The sequence below is a fragment of the Ambystoma mexicanum genome, chromosome 5q (assembly GCF_040938575.1).
Source record: "Ambystoma mexicanum isolate Mex_15411 chromosome 5q, UKY_AmexF1_1, whole genome shotgun sequence".
NCBI classification, from domain to species: domain Eukaryota; kingdom Metazoa; phylum Chordata; class Amphibia; order Caudata; family Ambystomatidae; genus Ambystoma; species Ambystoma mexicanum.
The window spans coordinates 205,309,424-205,326,481 of NC_090933.1; positions in this window are offsets into that span (position 1 = coordinate 205,309,424).

Consider the following 17,058-nt stretch of genomic DNA (forward strand, 5'->3'; position numbering starts at 1 on the left):
GCCCCTTTTAGGCTGCATATGTTTTTGGGACATTCTGAGCTCTCTGATAGTTTTTTGGCCACCAACATTTTCTGGACTTTAAGGGGTCTAGAATGCCTGTAAACCCCTTTTTTGGGCCTCCAAAGTTTTCTACATTTTTGCAGGCCTAAAATGCATTTTAAGGCCTTTTTTGGGCTGCTAACATATTCTGAACTTTCACGGATGTAAGATGCATTTTTCGTGGAAAAAATATTTTTGGGAATTTCAGTGGTCTAGGATGCGGGTTAATGCCCCTTTTAGGCTGCATATGTTTTTGGGACATTCTGAGCTGTCTGACGCAGTTTTCTGGCCACCAAAATTTTCTGGACTTTAGGGGGTCTAGGATGCCTGTAAGCCCCTTTTTTGGGCCTCCAAAGTTTTCTACATTATTGCAGGCCTAAGATGCATTTTAAGGCCTTTTTGGGCTGCTAACATATTCTGAACATTCACGGATGTAAGATGCATTTTTCGTGGAAAAAATATTTTTGGGAATTTCAGTTGTCTAGGATGCGGGTTAATGCCCCTTTCAGGCTGCAAATGTTTTTGGGACATTCAGAGCTCTCTGATAGTTTTTTGGCCACCAACATTTTCTGGACTTTAGGGGGTCTAGAATGCCTGTAAACCCCGTTTTTGGGCCTCCAAAGTTTTCTACATTTTTGCAGGCCTAAAATGTATATTAAGGCCTTTTTTGGGCTGCTAACATATTCTGAACTTTCATGGATGTAAGATACATTTTTCGTGGAATAAATATTTTTGGGCATTTCAGTGGTCTAGGATGCGGGTTAATTCCCCTTTTAGGCTGCAAATGTTTTTGGGACATTCTGAGCTCTCTGATAGTTTTTTGGCCACCAACATTTTCTGGACTTTAAGGGGTCTAGAATGCCTGTAAACCCCTTTTTTGGGCCTCCAAAGTTTTCTACATTTTTGCAGGCCTAAAATGCATTTTAAGGCCTTTTTTGGGCTGCTAACATATTCTGAACTTTCACGGATGTAAGATGCATTTTTCGTGGAAAAAATATTTTTGGGAATTTCAGTGGTCTAGGATGCGGGTTAATGCCCCTTTTAGGCTGCATATGTTTTTGGGACATTCTGAGCTCTCTGACACAGTTTTTTGGCCACCAAAATTTTCTGGACTTTAGGGGGTCTAGGATGCCTGTAAGCCCCTTTTTTGGGACTCCAAAGTTTTCTACATTATTGCAGGCCCAAGATGCATTTTAAGGCCTTTTTTGGGCTGCTAACATATTCTGAACGTTCACGGATGTAAGATGCATTTTTCGTGGAAAAAATATTTTTGGGAATTTCAGTGGTCTAGGATGCGGGTTAATGCCCCTTTCAGGCTGCAAATGTTTTTGGGACATTCAGAGCTCTCTGATAGTTTTTTGGCCACCAACATTTTCTGGACTTTAGGGGGTCTAGAATGCCTGTAAACCCCTTTTTTGGGCCTCCAAAGTTTTCTACATTTTTGCAGCCTAAAATGCATTTTAAGGCCTTTTTTGGGCTGCTAACATATTCTGAACTTTCACGGATGTAAGATGCATTTTTCGTGGAAAAAATATTTTTGGGAATTTCAGTGGTCTAGGATGCGGGTTAATGCCCCTTTGAGGCTGCAAATGTTTTTGGGACATTCTGAGCTCTCTGACGCAGTTTTTTGGCCACCAAAATCTTCTGGACTTTAGGGGGTCTAGGATGCCTGTAAACCCCTTTTTTGGGCCTCCAAAGATTTCAACATTTTTGCAGGCCTAAGATGCATTTTAAAGCCTTTTTTGGGCTGCTAACATATTCTTAACTTTCAGGGGTGTGGGATGCATTTTTAGAGATAAAAATATTTTTGGGAATTTCAGTGGTCTAGGATGCGGGTTAATGCCCATTTTAGGCTGCAAATGTTTTTGAGATATTCTGAGCTCTCTGACACAGTTTTTGGGTCACCAACATTTTCTGGACTTTAGGGGGTATAGAATGCCTGTAAACCCCTTTTTGAGCTTCCAAAGTTTTTTACATTTTTGCAGGCCTAAAGTGTGGTTAGCCTTTTTTGGGCTGCTAAGATATTCTTAACTTTCAGGGGTGTATGAGCATTTTTCGTGCCAAAATAATTTTTGGAAACTTCAGTGGTCTAGGATGCGGGTTAATGCCCCTTTGAGGCTGCAAATGTTTCTGGGACATTCAGAGCTCTCTGACCCCGTTTTTAGGCCACCTTCTTTTTCTGGACTTTAGGGGTCTAGGATGCCTGTAAACCCCTTTTTTGGGCGTCCAAAGATTTCAACATTTTTGCAGGCCTAAGATGCATTTTAAAGCATTTTTTGGGCTGCTAACATATTCTTAACTTTCAGGGGTGTGGGATGTATTTTTCGTGATAAAAATATTTTTGGGAATTTCAGTGGTCTAGGATGCGCGTTAATGCCCCTTTTAAGCTTCAAATGTGTTTGGGACATTCAGAGCTCTCTGACACAGTTTTTGGGCCACCAACATTTTCTGGACTTTAGGGGGTCTAGGATGCCTGTATACCCCTTTTTTGGGCCTCCAAAGTTTTATACATTTTTGCAGGCCTAAAATGCATTTTAAGGCCTTTTTTGGGCTGCTAACATATTCTGAACTTTCACGGATTTAAGATGCATTTTTCGTGGAAAAAATATTTTTGGGAATTTCAGTGGTCTAGGATGCGGGTTAATGCCCCATTTAGGCTGCATATGTTTTTGGGACATTCTGAGCTCTCTGACGCAGTTTTTGGGCCACCAAAAGTTTCTGGATTTTAGGGGGTCTAGGATGCCTGTAAACCCGTTTTTTGGGCCTCCAAAGTTTTCTACATTTTTGCAGGCCTAAAATGCATTTTAAGGCCTTTTTTGGGCTGCTAACATATTCTGAACTTTCACGGATTTAAGATGCATTTTTCGTGGAAAAAATATTTTTGGGAATTTCAGTGGTCTAGGATGCGGGTTAATGCCCCTTTTAGGCTGCAAATGTTTTTCGGACATTCTGAGCTCTCTGACGCAGTTTTTGGGCCACCAACATTTTCTGGATTTTAGGAGGTCTAGGATGCCTGTAAACCCCTTTTTTGGGCCTCCAAAGTTTTCTACATTTTTGCAGGCCTAAAATGCATATTAAGGCCTTTTTTGGGCTGCTAACATTTTCTGAACTTTCATGGATGTAAGATACATTTTCCGTGGAAAAAATATTTTTGGGAATTTCAGTGGTCTAGGATGCGGGTTAATGCCCCTTTTAGGCTGCAAATGTTTTTTGGACATTCTGAGCTCTCTGATAGTTTTTTGGCCACCAACATTTTCTGGACTTTAAGGGGTCTAGAATGCCTGTAAACCCCTTTTTTGGGCCTCCAAAGTTTTCTACATTTTTGCAGGCCTAAAATGCATTTTAAGGCCTTTTTTGGGCTGCTAACATATTCTGAACTTTCACGGATGTAAGATGCATTTTTCGTGGAAAAAATATTTTTGGGAATTTCAGTGGTCTAGGATGCGGGTTAATGCCCCTTTTAGGCTGCATATGTTTTTGGGACATTCTGAGCTCTCTGACGCAGTTTTTTGGCCACCAAAATTTTCTGGACTTTAGGGGGTCTAGGATGCCTGTAAGCTCCTTTTTTGGGCCTCCAAAGTTTTCTACATTATTGCAGGCCTAAGATGCATTTTAAGGCCTTTTTTGGGCTGCTAACATATTCTGAACGTTCACGGATGTAAGATGCATTTTTCGTGGAAAAAATATTTCTGGGAATTTCAGTGGTCTAGGATGCGGGTTAATGCCCCTTTTAGGCTGCATATGTTTTTGGGACATTCTGAGCTCTCTGACGCAGTTTTCTGGCCACCAAAATTTTCTGGACTTTAGGGGGTCTAGGATGCCTGTAAGCCCCTTTTTTGGGCCTCCAAAGTTTTCTACATTATTTCAGGCCTAAGATGCATTTTAAGGCCTTTTTTGGGCTGCTGACATATTCTGAACGTTCACGGATGTAAGATGCATTTTTCGTGGAAAAAATATTTCTGGGAATTTCAGTGGTATAGGATGCGGGTTAATGCCCCTTTCAGGGTGCAAATGTGTTTGGGACATTCAGAGCGCTCTGATAGTTTTTTGGTCACCAACATTTTCTGGACTTTAAGGGGTCTAGAATGCCTGTAAACCCCTTTTTTGGGCCTCCAAAGTTTTCTACATTTTTGCAGGCCTAAAATGCATTTTAAGGCCTTTTTTGGGCTGCTAACATATTCTGAACTTTCACGGATGTAAGATGCATTTTTCGTGGAAAAAATATTTTTGGGAATTTCAGTGGTCTAGGATGCGGGTTAATGCCCCTTTTAGGCTGCATATGTTTTTGGGACATTCTGAGCTCTCTGACGCAGTTTTCTGGCCACCAAAATTTTCTGGACTTTAGGGGGTCTAGGATGCCTGTAAGCCCCTTTTTTGGGACTCCAAAGTTTTCTACATTATTGCAGGCCCAAGATGCATTTTAAGGCCTTTTTTGGGCTGCTAACATATTCTGAACGTTCACGGATGTAAGATGCATTTTTCGTGGAAAAAATATTTTTGGGAATTTCAGTGGTCTAGGATGCGGGTTAATGCCCCTTTCAGGCTGCAAATGTTTTTGGGACATTCAGAGCTCTCTGATAGTTTTTTGGCCACCAACATTTTCTGGACTTTAGGGGGTCTAGAATGCCTGTAAACCCCTTTTTTGGGCCTCCAAAGTTTTCTACATTTTTGCAGCCTAAAATGCATTTTAAGGCCTTTTTTGGGCTGCTAACATATTCTGAACTTTCACGGATGTAAGATGCATTTTTCGTGGAAAAAATATTTTTGGGAATTTCAGTGGTCTAGGATGCGGGTTAATGCCCCTTTTAGGCTGCAAATGTTTTTGGGACATTCTGAGCTGTCTGACGCAGTTTTCTGGCCACCAAAATTTTCTGGACTTTAGGGGGTCTAGGATGCCTGTAAGCCCCTTTTTTGGGCCTCCAAAGTTTTCTACATTATTGCAGGCCTAAGATGCATATTAAGGCCTTTTTTGGGCTGCTAACATTTTCTGAACTTTCATGGATGTAAGATACATTTTCCGTGGAAAAAATATTTTTGGGAATTTCAGTGGTCTAGGATGCGGGTTAATGCCCCTTTTAGGCTGCAAATGTTTTTTGGACATTCTGAGCTCTCTGATAGTTTTTTGGCCACCAACATTTTCTGGACTTTAAGGGGTCTAGAATGCCTGTAAACCCCTTTTTTGGGCCTCCAAAGTTTTCTACATTTTTGCATGCCTAAAATGCATTTTAAGGCCTTTTTTGGGCTGCTAACATATTCTGAACTTTCACGGATGTAAGATGCATTTTTCGTGGAAAAAATATTTTTGGGAATTTCAGTGGTCTAGGATGCGGGTTAATGCCCCTTTTAGGCTGCATATGTTTTTGGGACATTCTGAGCTGTCTGACGCAGTTTTCTGGCCACCAAAATTTTCTGGACTTTAGGGGGTCTAGGATGCCTGTAAGCCCCTTTTTTGGGCCTCCAAAGTTTTCTACATTATTGCAGGCCTAAGATGCATTTTAAGGCCTTTTTTGGGCTGCTAACATATTCTGAACGTTCACGGATGTAAGATGCATTTTTCGTGGAAAAAATATTTCTGGGAATTTCAGTGGTATAGGATGCGGGTTAATGCCCCTTTCAGGGTGCAAATGTTTTTGGGACATTCAGAGCGCTCTGATAGTTTTTTGGCCACCAACATTTTGTATACTTTAGGGGGTCTAGAATGCCTGTAAACCCCTTTTTTGGACCTCCAAAGTTTTCTACATTTTTGCAGGCCTAAAATGCATTTTAAGGCCTTTTTTGGGCTGCTAACATATTCTGAACTTTCACGGATGTAAGATGCATTTTTCGTGGAAAAAATATTTTTGGGAATTTCAGTGGTCTAGGATGCGGGTTAATGCCCCTTTTAGGCTGCATATGTTTTTGGGACATTCTGAGCTCTCTGATAGTTTTTTGGCCACCAACATTTTCTGGACTTTAAGGGGTCTAGAATGCCTGTAAACCCCTTTTTTGGGCCTCCAAAGTTTTCTACATTTTTGCAGGCCTAAAATGCATTTTAAGGCCTTTTTTGGGCTGCTAACATATTCTGAACTTTCACGGATGTAAGATGCATTTTTCGTGGAAAAAATATTTTTGGGAATTTCAGTGGTCTAGGATGCGGGTTAATGCCCCTTTTAGGCTGCATATGTTTTTGGGACATTCTGAGCTGTCTGACGCAGTTTTCTGGCCACCAAAATTTTCTGGACTTTAGGGGGTCTAGGATGCCTGTAAGCCCCTTTTTTGGGCCTCCAAAGTTTTCTACATTATTGCAGGCCTAAGATGCATTTTAAGGCCTTTTTGGGCTGCTAACATATTCTGAACATTCACGGATGTAAGATGCATTTTTCGTGGAAAAAATATTTTTGGGAATTTCAGTTGTCTAGGATGCGGGTTAATGCCCCTTTCAGGCTGCAAATGTTTTTGGGACATTCAGAGCTCTCTGATAGTTTTTTGGCCACCAACATTTTCTGGACTTTAGGGGGTCTAGAATGCCTGTAAACCCCTTTTTTGGGCCTCCAAAGTTTTCTACATTTTTGCAGGCCTAAAATGTATATTAAGGCCTTTTTTGGGCTGCTAACATATTCTGAACTTTCATGGATGTAAGATACATTTTTCGTGGAAAAAATATTTTTGGGCATTTCAGTGGTCTAGGATGCGGGTTAATTCCCCTTTTAGGCTGCAAATGTTTTTGGGACATTCTGAGCTCTCTGATAGTTTTTTGGCCACCAACATTTTCTGGACTTTAAGGGGTCTAGAATGCCTGTAAACCCCTTTTTTGGGCCTCCAAAGTTTTCTACATTTTTGCAGGCCTAAAATGCATTTTAAGGCCTTTTTTGGGCTGCTAACATATTCTGAACTTTCACGGATGTAAGATGCATTTTTCGTGGAAAAAATATTTTTGGGAATTTCAGTGGTCTAGGATGCGGGTTAATGCCCCTTTTAGGCTGCATATGTTTTTGGGACATTCTGAGCTCTCTGACACAGTTTTTTGGCCACCAAAATTTTCTGGACTTTAGGGGGTCTAGGATGCCTGTAAGCCCCTTTTTTGGGACTCCAAAGTTTTCTACATTATTGCAGGCCCAAGATGCATTTTAAGGCCTTTTTTGGGCTGCTAACATATTCTGAACGTTCACGGATGTAAGATGCATTTTTCGTGGAAAAAATATTTTTGGGAATTTCAGTGGTCTAGGATGCGGGTTAATGCCCCTTTCAGGCTGCAAATGTTTTTGGGACATTCAGAGCTCTCTGATAGTTTTTTGGCCACCAACATTTTCTGGACTTTAGGGGGTCTAGAATGCCTGTAAACCCCTTTTTTGGGCCTCCAAAGTTTTCTACATTTTTGCAGCCTAAAATGCATTTTAAGGCCTTTTTTGGGCTGCTAACATATTCTGAACTTTCACGGATGTAAGATGCATTTTTCGTGGAAAAAATATTTTTGGGAATTTCAGTGGTCTAGGATGCGGGTTAATGCCCCTTTTAGGCTGCAAATGTTTTTGGGACATTCTGAGCTCTCTGACGCAGTTTTTTGGCCACCAAAATCTTCTGGACTTTAGGGGGTCTAGGATGCCTGTAAACCCCTTTTTTGGGCCTCCAAAGATTTCAACATTTTTGCAGGCCTAAGATGCATTTTAAAGCCTTTTTTGGGCTGCTAACATATTCTTAACTTTCAGGGGTGTGGGATGCATTTTTAGAGATAAAAATATTTTTGGGAATTTCAGTGGTCTAGGATGCGGGTTAATGCCCATTTTAGGCTGCAAATGTTTTTGAGATATTCTGAGCTCTCTGACACAGTTTTTGGGTCACCAACATTTTCTGGACTTTAGGGGGTATAGAATGCCTGTAAACCCCTTTTTGAGCTTCCAAAGTTTTTTACATTTTTGCAGGCCTAAAGTGTGGTTAGCCTTTTTTGGGCTGCTAAGATATTCTTAACTTTCAGGGGTGTATGAGCATTTTTCGTGCCAAAATAATTTTTGGAAACTTCAGTGGTCTAGGATGCGGGTTAATGCCCCTTTGAGGCTGCAAATGTTTCTGGGACATTCAGAGCTCTCTGACCCCGTTTTTAGGCCACCTTCTTTTTCTGGACTTTAGGGGTCTAGGATGCCTGTAAACCCCTTTTTTGGGCGTCCAAAGATTTCAACATTTTTGCAGGCCTAAGATGCATTTTAAAGCATTTTTTGGGCTGCTAACATATTCTTAACTTTCAGGGGTGTGGGATGCATTTTTCGTGATAAAAATATTTTTGGGAATTTCAGTGGTCTAGGATGCGCGTTAATGCCCCTTTTAAGCTTCAAATGTGTTTGGGACATTCAGAGCTCTCTGACACAGTTTTTGGGCCACCAACATTTTCTGGACTTTAGGGGGTCTAGGATGCCTGTATACCCCTTTTTTGGGCCTCCAAAGTTTTATACATTTTTGCAGGCCTAAAATGCATTTTAAGGCCTTTTTTGGGCTGCTAACATATTCTGAACTTTCACGGATTTAAGATGCATTTTTCGTGGAAAAAATATTTTTGGGAATTTCAGTGGTCTAGGATGCGGGTTAATGCCCCATTTAGGCTGCATATGTTTTTGGGACATTCTGAGCTCTCTGACGCAGTTTTTGGGCCACCAAAAGTTTCTGGATTTTAGGGGGTCTAGGATGCCTGTAAACCCGTTTTTTGGGCCTCCAAAGTTTTCTACATTTTTGCAGGCCTAAAATGCATTTTAAGGCCTTTTTTGGGCTGCTAACATATTCTGAACTTTCACGGATTTAAGATGCATTTTTCGTGGAAAAAATATTTTTGGGAATTTCAGTGGTCTAGGATGCGGGTTAATGCCCCTTTTAGGCTGCAAATGTTTTTCGGACATTCTGAGCTCTCTGACGCAGTTTTTGGGCCACCAACATTTTCTGGATTTTAGGAGGTCTAGGATGCCTGTAAACCCCTTTTTTGGGCCTCCAAAGTTTTCTACATTTTTGCAGGCCTAAAATGCATATTAAGGCCTTTTTTGGGCTGCTAACATTTTCTGAACTTTCATGGATGTAAGATACATTTTCCGTGGAAAAAATATTTTTGGGAATTTCAGTGGTCTAGGATGCGGGTTAATGCCCCTTTTAGGCTGCAAATGTTTTTTGGACATTCTGAGCTCTCTGATAGTTTTTTGGCCACCAACATTTTCTGGACTTTAAGGGGTCTAGAATGCCTGTAAACCCCTTTTTTGGGCCTCCAAAGTTTTCTACATTTTTGCAGGCCTAAAATGCATTTTAAGGCCTTTTTTGGGCTGCTAACATATTCTGAACTTTCACGGATGTAAGATGCATTTTTCGTGGAAAAAATATTTTTGGGAATTTCAGTGGTCTAGGATGCGGGTTAATGCCCCTTTTAGGCTGCATATGTTTTTGGGACATTCTGAGCTCTCTGACGCAGTTTTTTGGCCACCAAAATTTTCTGGACTTTAGGGGGTCTAGGATGCCTGTAAGCTCCTTTTTTGGGCCTCCAAAGTTTTCTACATTTTTGCAGGCCTAAAATGCATTTTAAGGCCTTTTTTGGGCTGCTAACATATTCTGAACTTTCACGGATGTAAGATGCATTTATCTTGGAAAAAATATTTTTGGGAATTTCAGTGGTCTAGGATGCGGGTTAATGCCCCTTTTAGGCTGCATATGTTTTTGGGACATTCTGAGCTCTCTGACGCAGTTTTCTGGCCACCAAAATTTTCTGGACTTTAGGGGGTCTAGGATGCCTGTAAGCCCCTTTTTTGGGACTCCAAAGTTTTCTACATTATTGCAGGCCCAAGATGCATTTTAAGGCCTTTTTTGGGCTGCTAACATATTCTGAACGTTCACGGATGTAAGATGCATTTTTCGTGGAAAAAATATTTTTGGGAATTTCAGTGGTCTAGGATGCGGGTTAATGCCCCTTTCAGGCTGCAAATGTTTTTGGGACATTCAGAGCTCTCTGATAGTTTTTTGGCCACCAACATTTTCTGGACTTTAGGGGGTCTAGAATGCCTGTAAACCCCTTTTTTGGGCCTCCAAAGTTTTCTACATTTTTGCAGCCTAAAATGCATTTTAAGGCCTTTTTTGGGCTGCTAACATATTCTGAACTTTCACGGATGTAAGATGCATTTTTCGTGGAAAAAATATTTTTGGGAATTTCAGTGGTCTAGGATGCGGGTTAATGCCCCTTTTAGGCTGCAAATGTTTTTGGGACATTCTGAGCTGTCTGACGCAGTTTTCTGGCCACCAAAATTTTCTGGACTTTAGGGGGTCTAGGATGCCTGTAAGCCCCTTTTTTGGGCCTCCAAAGTTTTCTACATTATTGCAGGCCTAAGATGCATATTAAGGCCTTTTTTGGGCTGCTAACATTTTCTGAACTTTCATGGATGTAAGATACATTTTCCGTGGAAAAAATATTTTTGGGAATTTCAGTGGTCTAGGATGCGGGTTAATGCCCCTTTTAGGCTGCAAATGTTTTTTGGACATTCTGAGCTCTCTGATAGTTTTTTGGCCACCAACATTTTCTGGACTTTAAGGGGTCTAGAATGCCTGTAAACCCCTTTTTTGGGCCTCCAAAGTTTTCTACATTTTTGCATGCCTAAAATGCATTTTAAGGCCTTTTTTGGGCTGCTAACATATTCTGAACTTTCACGGATGTAAGATGCATTTTTCGTGGAAAAAATATTTTTGGGAATTTCAGTGGTCTAGGATGCGGGTTAATGCCCCTTTTAGGCTGCATATGTTTTTGGGACATTCTGAGCTGTCTGACGCAGTTTTCTGGCCACCAAAATTTTCTGGACTTTAGGGGGTCTAGGATGCCTGTAAGCCCCTTTTTTGGGCCTCCAAAGTTTTCTACATTATTGCAGGCCTAAGATGCATTTTAAGGCCTTTTTTGGGCTGCTAACATATTCTGAACGTTCACGGATGTAAGATGCATTTTTCGTGGAAAAAATATTTCTGGGAATTTCAGTGGTATAGGATGCGGGTTAATGCCCCTTTCAGGGTGCAAATGTTTTTGGGACATTCAGAGCGCTCTGATAGTTTTTTGGCCACCAACATTTTGTATACTTTAGGGGGTCTAGAATGCCTGTAAACCCCTTTTTTGGACCTCCAAAGTTTTCTACATTTTTGCAGGCCTAAAATGCATTTTAAGGCCTTTTTTGGGCTGCTAACATATTCTGAACTTTCACGGATGTAAGATGCATTTTTCGTGGAAAAAATATTTTTGGGAATTTCAGTGGTCTAGGATGCGGGTTAATGCCCCTTTTAGGCTGCATATGTTTTTGGGACATTCTGAGCTCTCTGATAGTTTTTTGGCCACCAACATTTTCTGGACTTTAAGGGGTCTAGAATGCCCGTAAACCCCTTTTTTGGGCCTCCAAAGTTTTCTACATTTTTGCAGGCCTAAAATGCATTTTAAGGCCTTTTTTGGGCTGCTAACATATTCTGAACTTTCACGGATGTAAGATGCATTTTTCGTGGAAAAAATATTTTTGGGAATTTCAGTGGTCTAGGATGCGGGTTAATGCCCCTTTTAGGCTGCATATGTTTTTGGGACATTCTGAGCTGTCTGACGCAGTTTTCTGGCCACCAAAATTTTCTGGACTTTAGGGGGTCTAGGATGCCTGTAAGCCCCTTTTTTGGGCCTCCAAAGTTTTCTACATTATTGCAGGCCTAAGATGCATTTTAAGGCCTTTTTGGGCTGCTAACATATTCTGAACATTCACGGATGTAAGATGCATTTTTCGTGGAAAAAATATTTTTGGGAATTTCAGTTGTCTAGGATGCGGGTTAATGCCCCTTTCAGGCTGCAAATGTTTTTGGGACATTCAGAGCTCTCTGATAGTTTTTTGGCCACCAACATTTTCTGGACTTTAGGGGGTCTAGAATGCCTGTAAACCCCTTTTTTGGGCCTCCAAAGTTTTCTACATTTTTGCAGGCCTAAAATGTATATTAAGGCCTTTTTTGGGCTGCTAACATATTCTGAACTTTCATGGATGTAAGATACATTTTTCGTGGAAAAAATATTTTTGGGCATTTCAGTGGTCTAGGATGCGGGTTAATGCCCCTTTTAGGCTGCAAATGTTTTTGGGACATTCTGAGCTCTCTGACGCAGTTTTTTGGCCACCAAAATCTTCTGGACTTTAGGGGGTCTAGGATGCCTGTAAACCCCTTTTTTGGGCCTCCAAAGATTTCAACATTTTTGCAGGCCTAAGATGCATTTTAAAGCCTTTTTTGGGCTGCTAACATATTCTTAACTTTCAGGGGTGTGGGATGCATTTTTCGTGGAAAAAATATTTTTGGGAATTTCAGTGGTCTAGGATGCGGGTTAATGCCCCTTTTAGGCTGCATATGTTTTTGGGACATTCTGAGCTCTCTGATAGTTTTTTGGCCACCAACATTTTCTGGACTTTAAGGGGTCTAGAATGCCTGTAAACCCCTTTTTTGGGCCTCCAAAGTTTTCTACATTTTTGCAGGCCTAAAATGCATTTTAAGGCCTTTTTTGGGCTGCTAACATATTCTGAACTTTCACGGATGTAAGATGCATTTTTCGTGGAAAAAATATTTTTGGGAATTTCAGTGGTCTAGGATGCGGGTTAATGCCCCTTTTAGGCTGCATATGTTTTTGGGACATTCTGAGCTGTCTGACGCAGTTTTCTGGCCACCAAAATTTTCTGGACTTTAGGGGGTCTAGGATGCCTGTAAGCCCCTTTTTTGGGCCTCCAAAGTTTTCTACATTATTGCAGGCCTAAGATGCATTTTAAGGCCTTTTTGGGCTGCTAACATATTCTGAACATTCACGGATGTAAGATGCATTTTTCGTGGAAAAAATATTTTTGGGAATTTCAGTTGTCTAGGATGCGGGTTAATGCCCCTTTCAGGCTGCAAATGTTTTTGGGACATTCAGAGCTCTCTGATAGTTTTTTGGCCACCAACATTTTCTGGACTTTAGGGGGTCTAGAATGCCTGTAAACCCCTTTTTTGGGCCTCCAAAGTTTTCTACATTTTTGCAGGCCTAAAATGTATATTAAGGCCTTTTTTGGGCTGCTAACATATTCTGAACTTTCATGGATGTAAGATACATTTTTCGTGGAAAAAATATTTTTGGGCATTTCAGTGGTCTAGGATGCGGGTTAATGCCCCTTTTAGGCTGCAAATGTTTTTGGGACATTCTGAGCTCTCTGACGCAGTTTTTTGGCCACCAAAATCTTCTGGACTTTAGGGGGTCTAGGATGCCTGTAAACCCCTTTTTTGGGCCTCCAAAGATTTCAACATTTTTGCAGGCCTAAGATGCATTTTAAAGCCTTTTTTGGGCTGCTAACATATTCTTAACTTTCAGGGGTGTGGGATGCATTTTTAGAGATAAAAATATTTTTGGGAATTTCAGTGGTCTAGGATGCGGGTTAATGCCCATTTTAGGCTGCAAATGTTTTTGAGATATTCTGAGCTCTCTGACACAGTTTTTGGGTCACCAACATTTTCTGGACTTTAGGGGGTATAGAATGCCTGTAAACCCCTTTTTGAGCTTCCAAAGTTTTTTACATTTTTGCAGGCCTAAAGTGTGGTTAGCCTTTTTTGGGCTGCTAAGATATTCTTAACTTTCAGGGGTGTATGAGCATTTTTCGTGCCAAAATAATTTTTGGAAACTTCAGTGGTCTAGGATGCGGGTTAATGCCCCTTTGAGGCTGCAAATGTTTCTGGGACATTCAGAGCTCTCTGACCCCGTTTTTAGGCCACCTTCTTTTTCTGGACTTTAGGGGTCTAGGATGCCTGTAAACCCCTTTTTTGGGCGTCCAAAGATTTCAACATTTTTGCAGGCCTAAGATGCATTTTAAAGCATTTTTTGGGCTGCTAACATATTCTTAACTTTCAGGGGTGTGGGATGCATTTTTCGTGATAAAAATATTTTTGGGAATTTCAGTGGTCTAGGATGCGCGTTAATGCCCCTTTTAAGCTTCAAATGTGTTTGGGACATTCAGAGCTCTCTGACACAGTTTTTGGGCCACCAACATTTTCTGGACTTTAGGGGGTCTAGGATGCCTGTATACCCCTTTTTTGGGCCTCCAAAGTTTTATACATTTTTGCAGGCCTAAAATGCATTTTAAGGCCTTTTTTGGGCTGCTAACATATTCTGAACTTTCACGGATTTAAGATGCATTTTTCGTGGAAAAAATATTTTTGGGAATTTCAGTGGTCTAGGATGCGGGTTAATGCCCCATTTAGGCTGCATATGTTTTTGGGACATTCTGAGCTCTCTGACGCAGTTTTTGGGCCACCAAAAGTTTCTGGATTTTAGGGGGTCTAGGATGCCTGTAAACCCGTTTTTTGGGCCTCCAAAGTTTTCTACATTTTTGCAGGCCTAAAATGCATTTTAAGGCCTTTTTTGGGCTGCTAACATATTCTGAACTTTCACGGATTTAAGATGCATTTTTCGTGGAAAAAATATTTTTGGGAATTTCAGTGGTCTAGGATGCGGGTTAATGCCCCTTTTAGGCTGCAAATGTTTTTCGGACATTCTGAGCTCTCTGACGCAGTTTTTGGGCCACCAACATTTTCTGGATTTTAGGAGGTCTAGGATGCCTGTAAACCCCTTTTTTGGGCCTCCAAAGTTTTCTACATTTTTGCAGGCCTAAAATGCATATTAAGGCCTTTTTTGGGCTGCTAACATTTTCTGAACTTTCATGGATGTAAGATACATTTTCCGTGGAAAAAATATTTTTGGGAATTTCAGTGGTCTAGGATGCGGGTTAATGCCCCTTTTAGGCTGCAAATGTTTTTTGGACATTCTGAGCTCTCTGATAGTTTTTTGGCCACCAACATTTTCTGGACTTTAAGGGGTCTAGAATGCCTGTAAACCCCTTTTTTGGGCCTCCAAAGTTTTCTACATTTTTGCAGGCCTAAAATGCATTTTAAGGCCTTTTTTGGGCTGCTAACATATTCTGAACTTTCACGGATGTAAGATGCATTTTTCGCGGAAAAAATATTTTTGGGAATTTCAGTGGTCTAGGATGCGGGTTAATGCCCCTTTTAGGCTGCATATGTTTTTGGGACATTCTGAGCTCTCTGACGCAGTTTTTTGGCCACCAAAATTTTCTGGACTTTAGGGGGTCTAGGATGCCTGTAAGCTCCTTTTTTGGGCCTCCAAAGTTTTCTACATTATTGCAGGCCTAAGATGCATTTTAAGGCCTTTTTTGGGCTGCTAACATATTCTGAACGTTCACGGATGTAAGATGCATTTTTCGTGGAAAAAATATTTCTGGGAATTTCAGTGGTCTAGGATGCGGGTTAATGCCCCTTTTAGGCTGCATATGTTTTTGGGACATTCTGAGCTCTCTGACGCAGTTTTCTGGCCACCAAAATTTTCTGGACTTTAGGGGGTCTAGGATGCCTGTAAGCCCCTTTTTTGGGCCTCCAAAGTTTTCTACATTATTTCAGGCCTAAGATGCATTTTAAGGCCTTTTTTGGGCTGCTGACATATTCTGAACGTTCACGGATGTAAGATGCATTTTTCGTGGAAAAAATATTTCTGGGAATTTCAGTGGTATAGGATGCGGGTTAATGCCCCTTTCAGGGTGCAAATGTGTTTGGGACATTCAGAGCGCTCTGATAGTTTTTTGGTCACCAACATTTTCTGGACTTTAAGGGGTCTAGAATGCCTGTAAACCCCTTTTTTGGGCCTCCAAAGTTTTCTACATTTTTGCAGGCCTAAAATGCATTTTAAGGCCTTTTTTGGGCTGCTAACATATTCTGAACTTTCACGGATGTAAGATGCATTTTTCGTGGAAAAAATATTTTTGGGAATTTCAGTGGTCTAGGATGCGGGTTAATGCCCCTTTTAGGCTGCATATGTTTTTGGGACATTCTGAGCTCTCTGACGCAGTTTTCTGGCCACCAAAATTTTCTGGACTTTAGGGGGTCTAGGATGCCTGTAAGCCCCTTTTTTGGGACTCCAAAGTTTTCTACATTATTGCAGGCCCAAGATGCATTTTAAGGCCTTTTTTGGGCTGCTAACATATTCTGAACGTTCACGGATGTAAGATGCATTTTTCGTGGAAAAAATATTTTTGGGAATTTCAGTGGTCTAGGATGCGGGTTAATGCCCCTTTCAGGCTGCAAATGTTTTTGGGACATTCAGAGCTCTCTGATAGTTTTTTGGCCACCAACATTTTCTGGACTTTAGGGGGTCTAGAATGCCTGTAAACCCCTTTTTTGGGCCTCCAAAGTTTTCTACATTTTTGCAGCCTAAAATGCATTTTAAGGCCTTTTTTGGGCTGCTAACATATTCTGAACTTTCACGGATGTAAGATGCATTTTTCGTGGAAAAAATATTTTTGGGAATTTCAGTGGTCTAGGATGCGGGTTAATGCCCCTTTTAGGCTGCATATGTTTTTGGGACATTCTGAGCTGTCTGACGCAGTTTTCTGGCCACCAAAATTTTCTGGACTTTAGGGGGTCTAGGATGCCTGTAAGCCCCTTTTTTGGGCCTCCAAAGTTTTCTACATTATTGCAGGCCTAAGATGCATTTTAAGGCCTTTTTTGGGCTGCTAACATATTCTGAACGTTCACGGATGTAAGATGCATTTTTCGTGGAAAAAATATTTCTGGGAATTTCAGTGGTATAGGATGCGGGTTAATGCCCCTTTCAGGGTGCAAATGTTTTTGGGACATTCAGAGCGCTCTGATAGTTTTTTGGCCACCAACATTTTGTATACTTTAGGGGGTCTAGAATGCCTGTAAACCCCTTTTTTGGACCTCCAAAGTTTTCTACATTTTTGCAGGCCTAAAATGCATTTTAAGGCCTTTTTTGGGCTGCTAACATATTCTGAACTTTCACGGATGTAAGATGCATTTTTCGTGGAAAAAATATTTTTGGGAATTTCAGTGGTCTAGGATGCGGGTTAATGCCCCTTTTAGGCTGCATATGTTTTTGGGACATTCTGAGCTCTCTGATAGTTTTTTGGCCACCAACATTTTCTGGACTTTAAGGGGTCTAGAATGCCTGTAAACCCCTTTTTTGGGCCTCCAAAG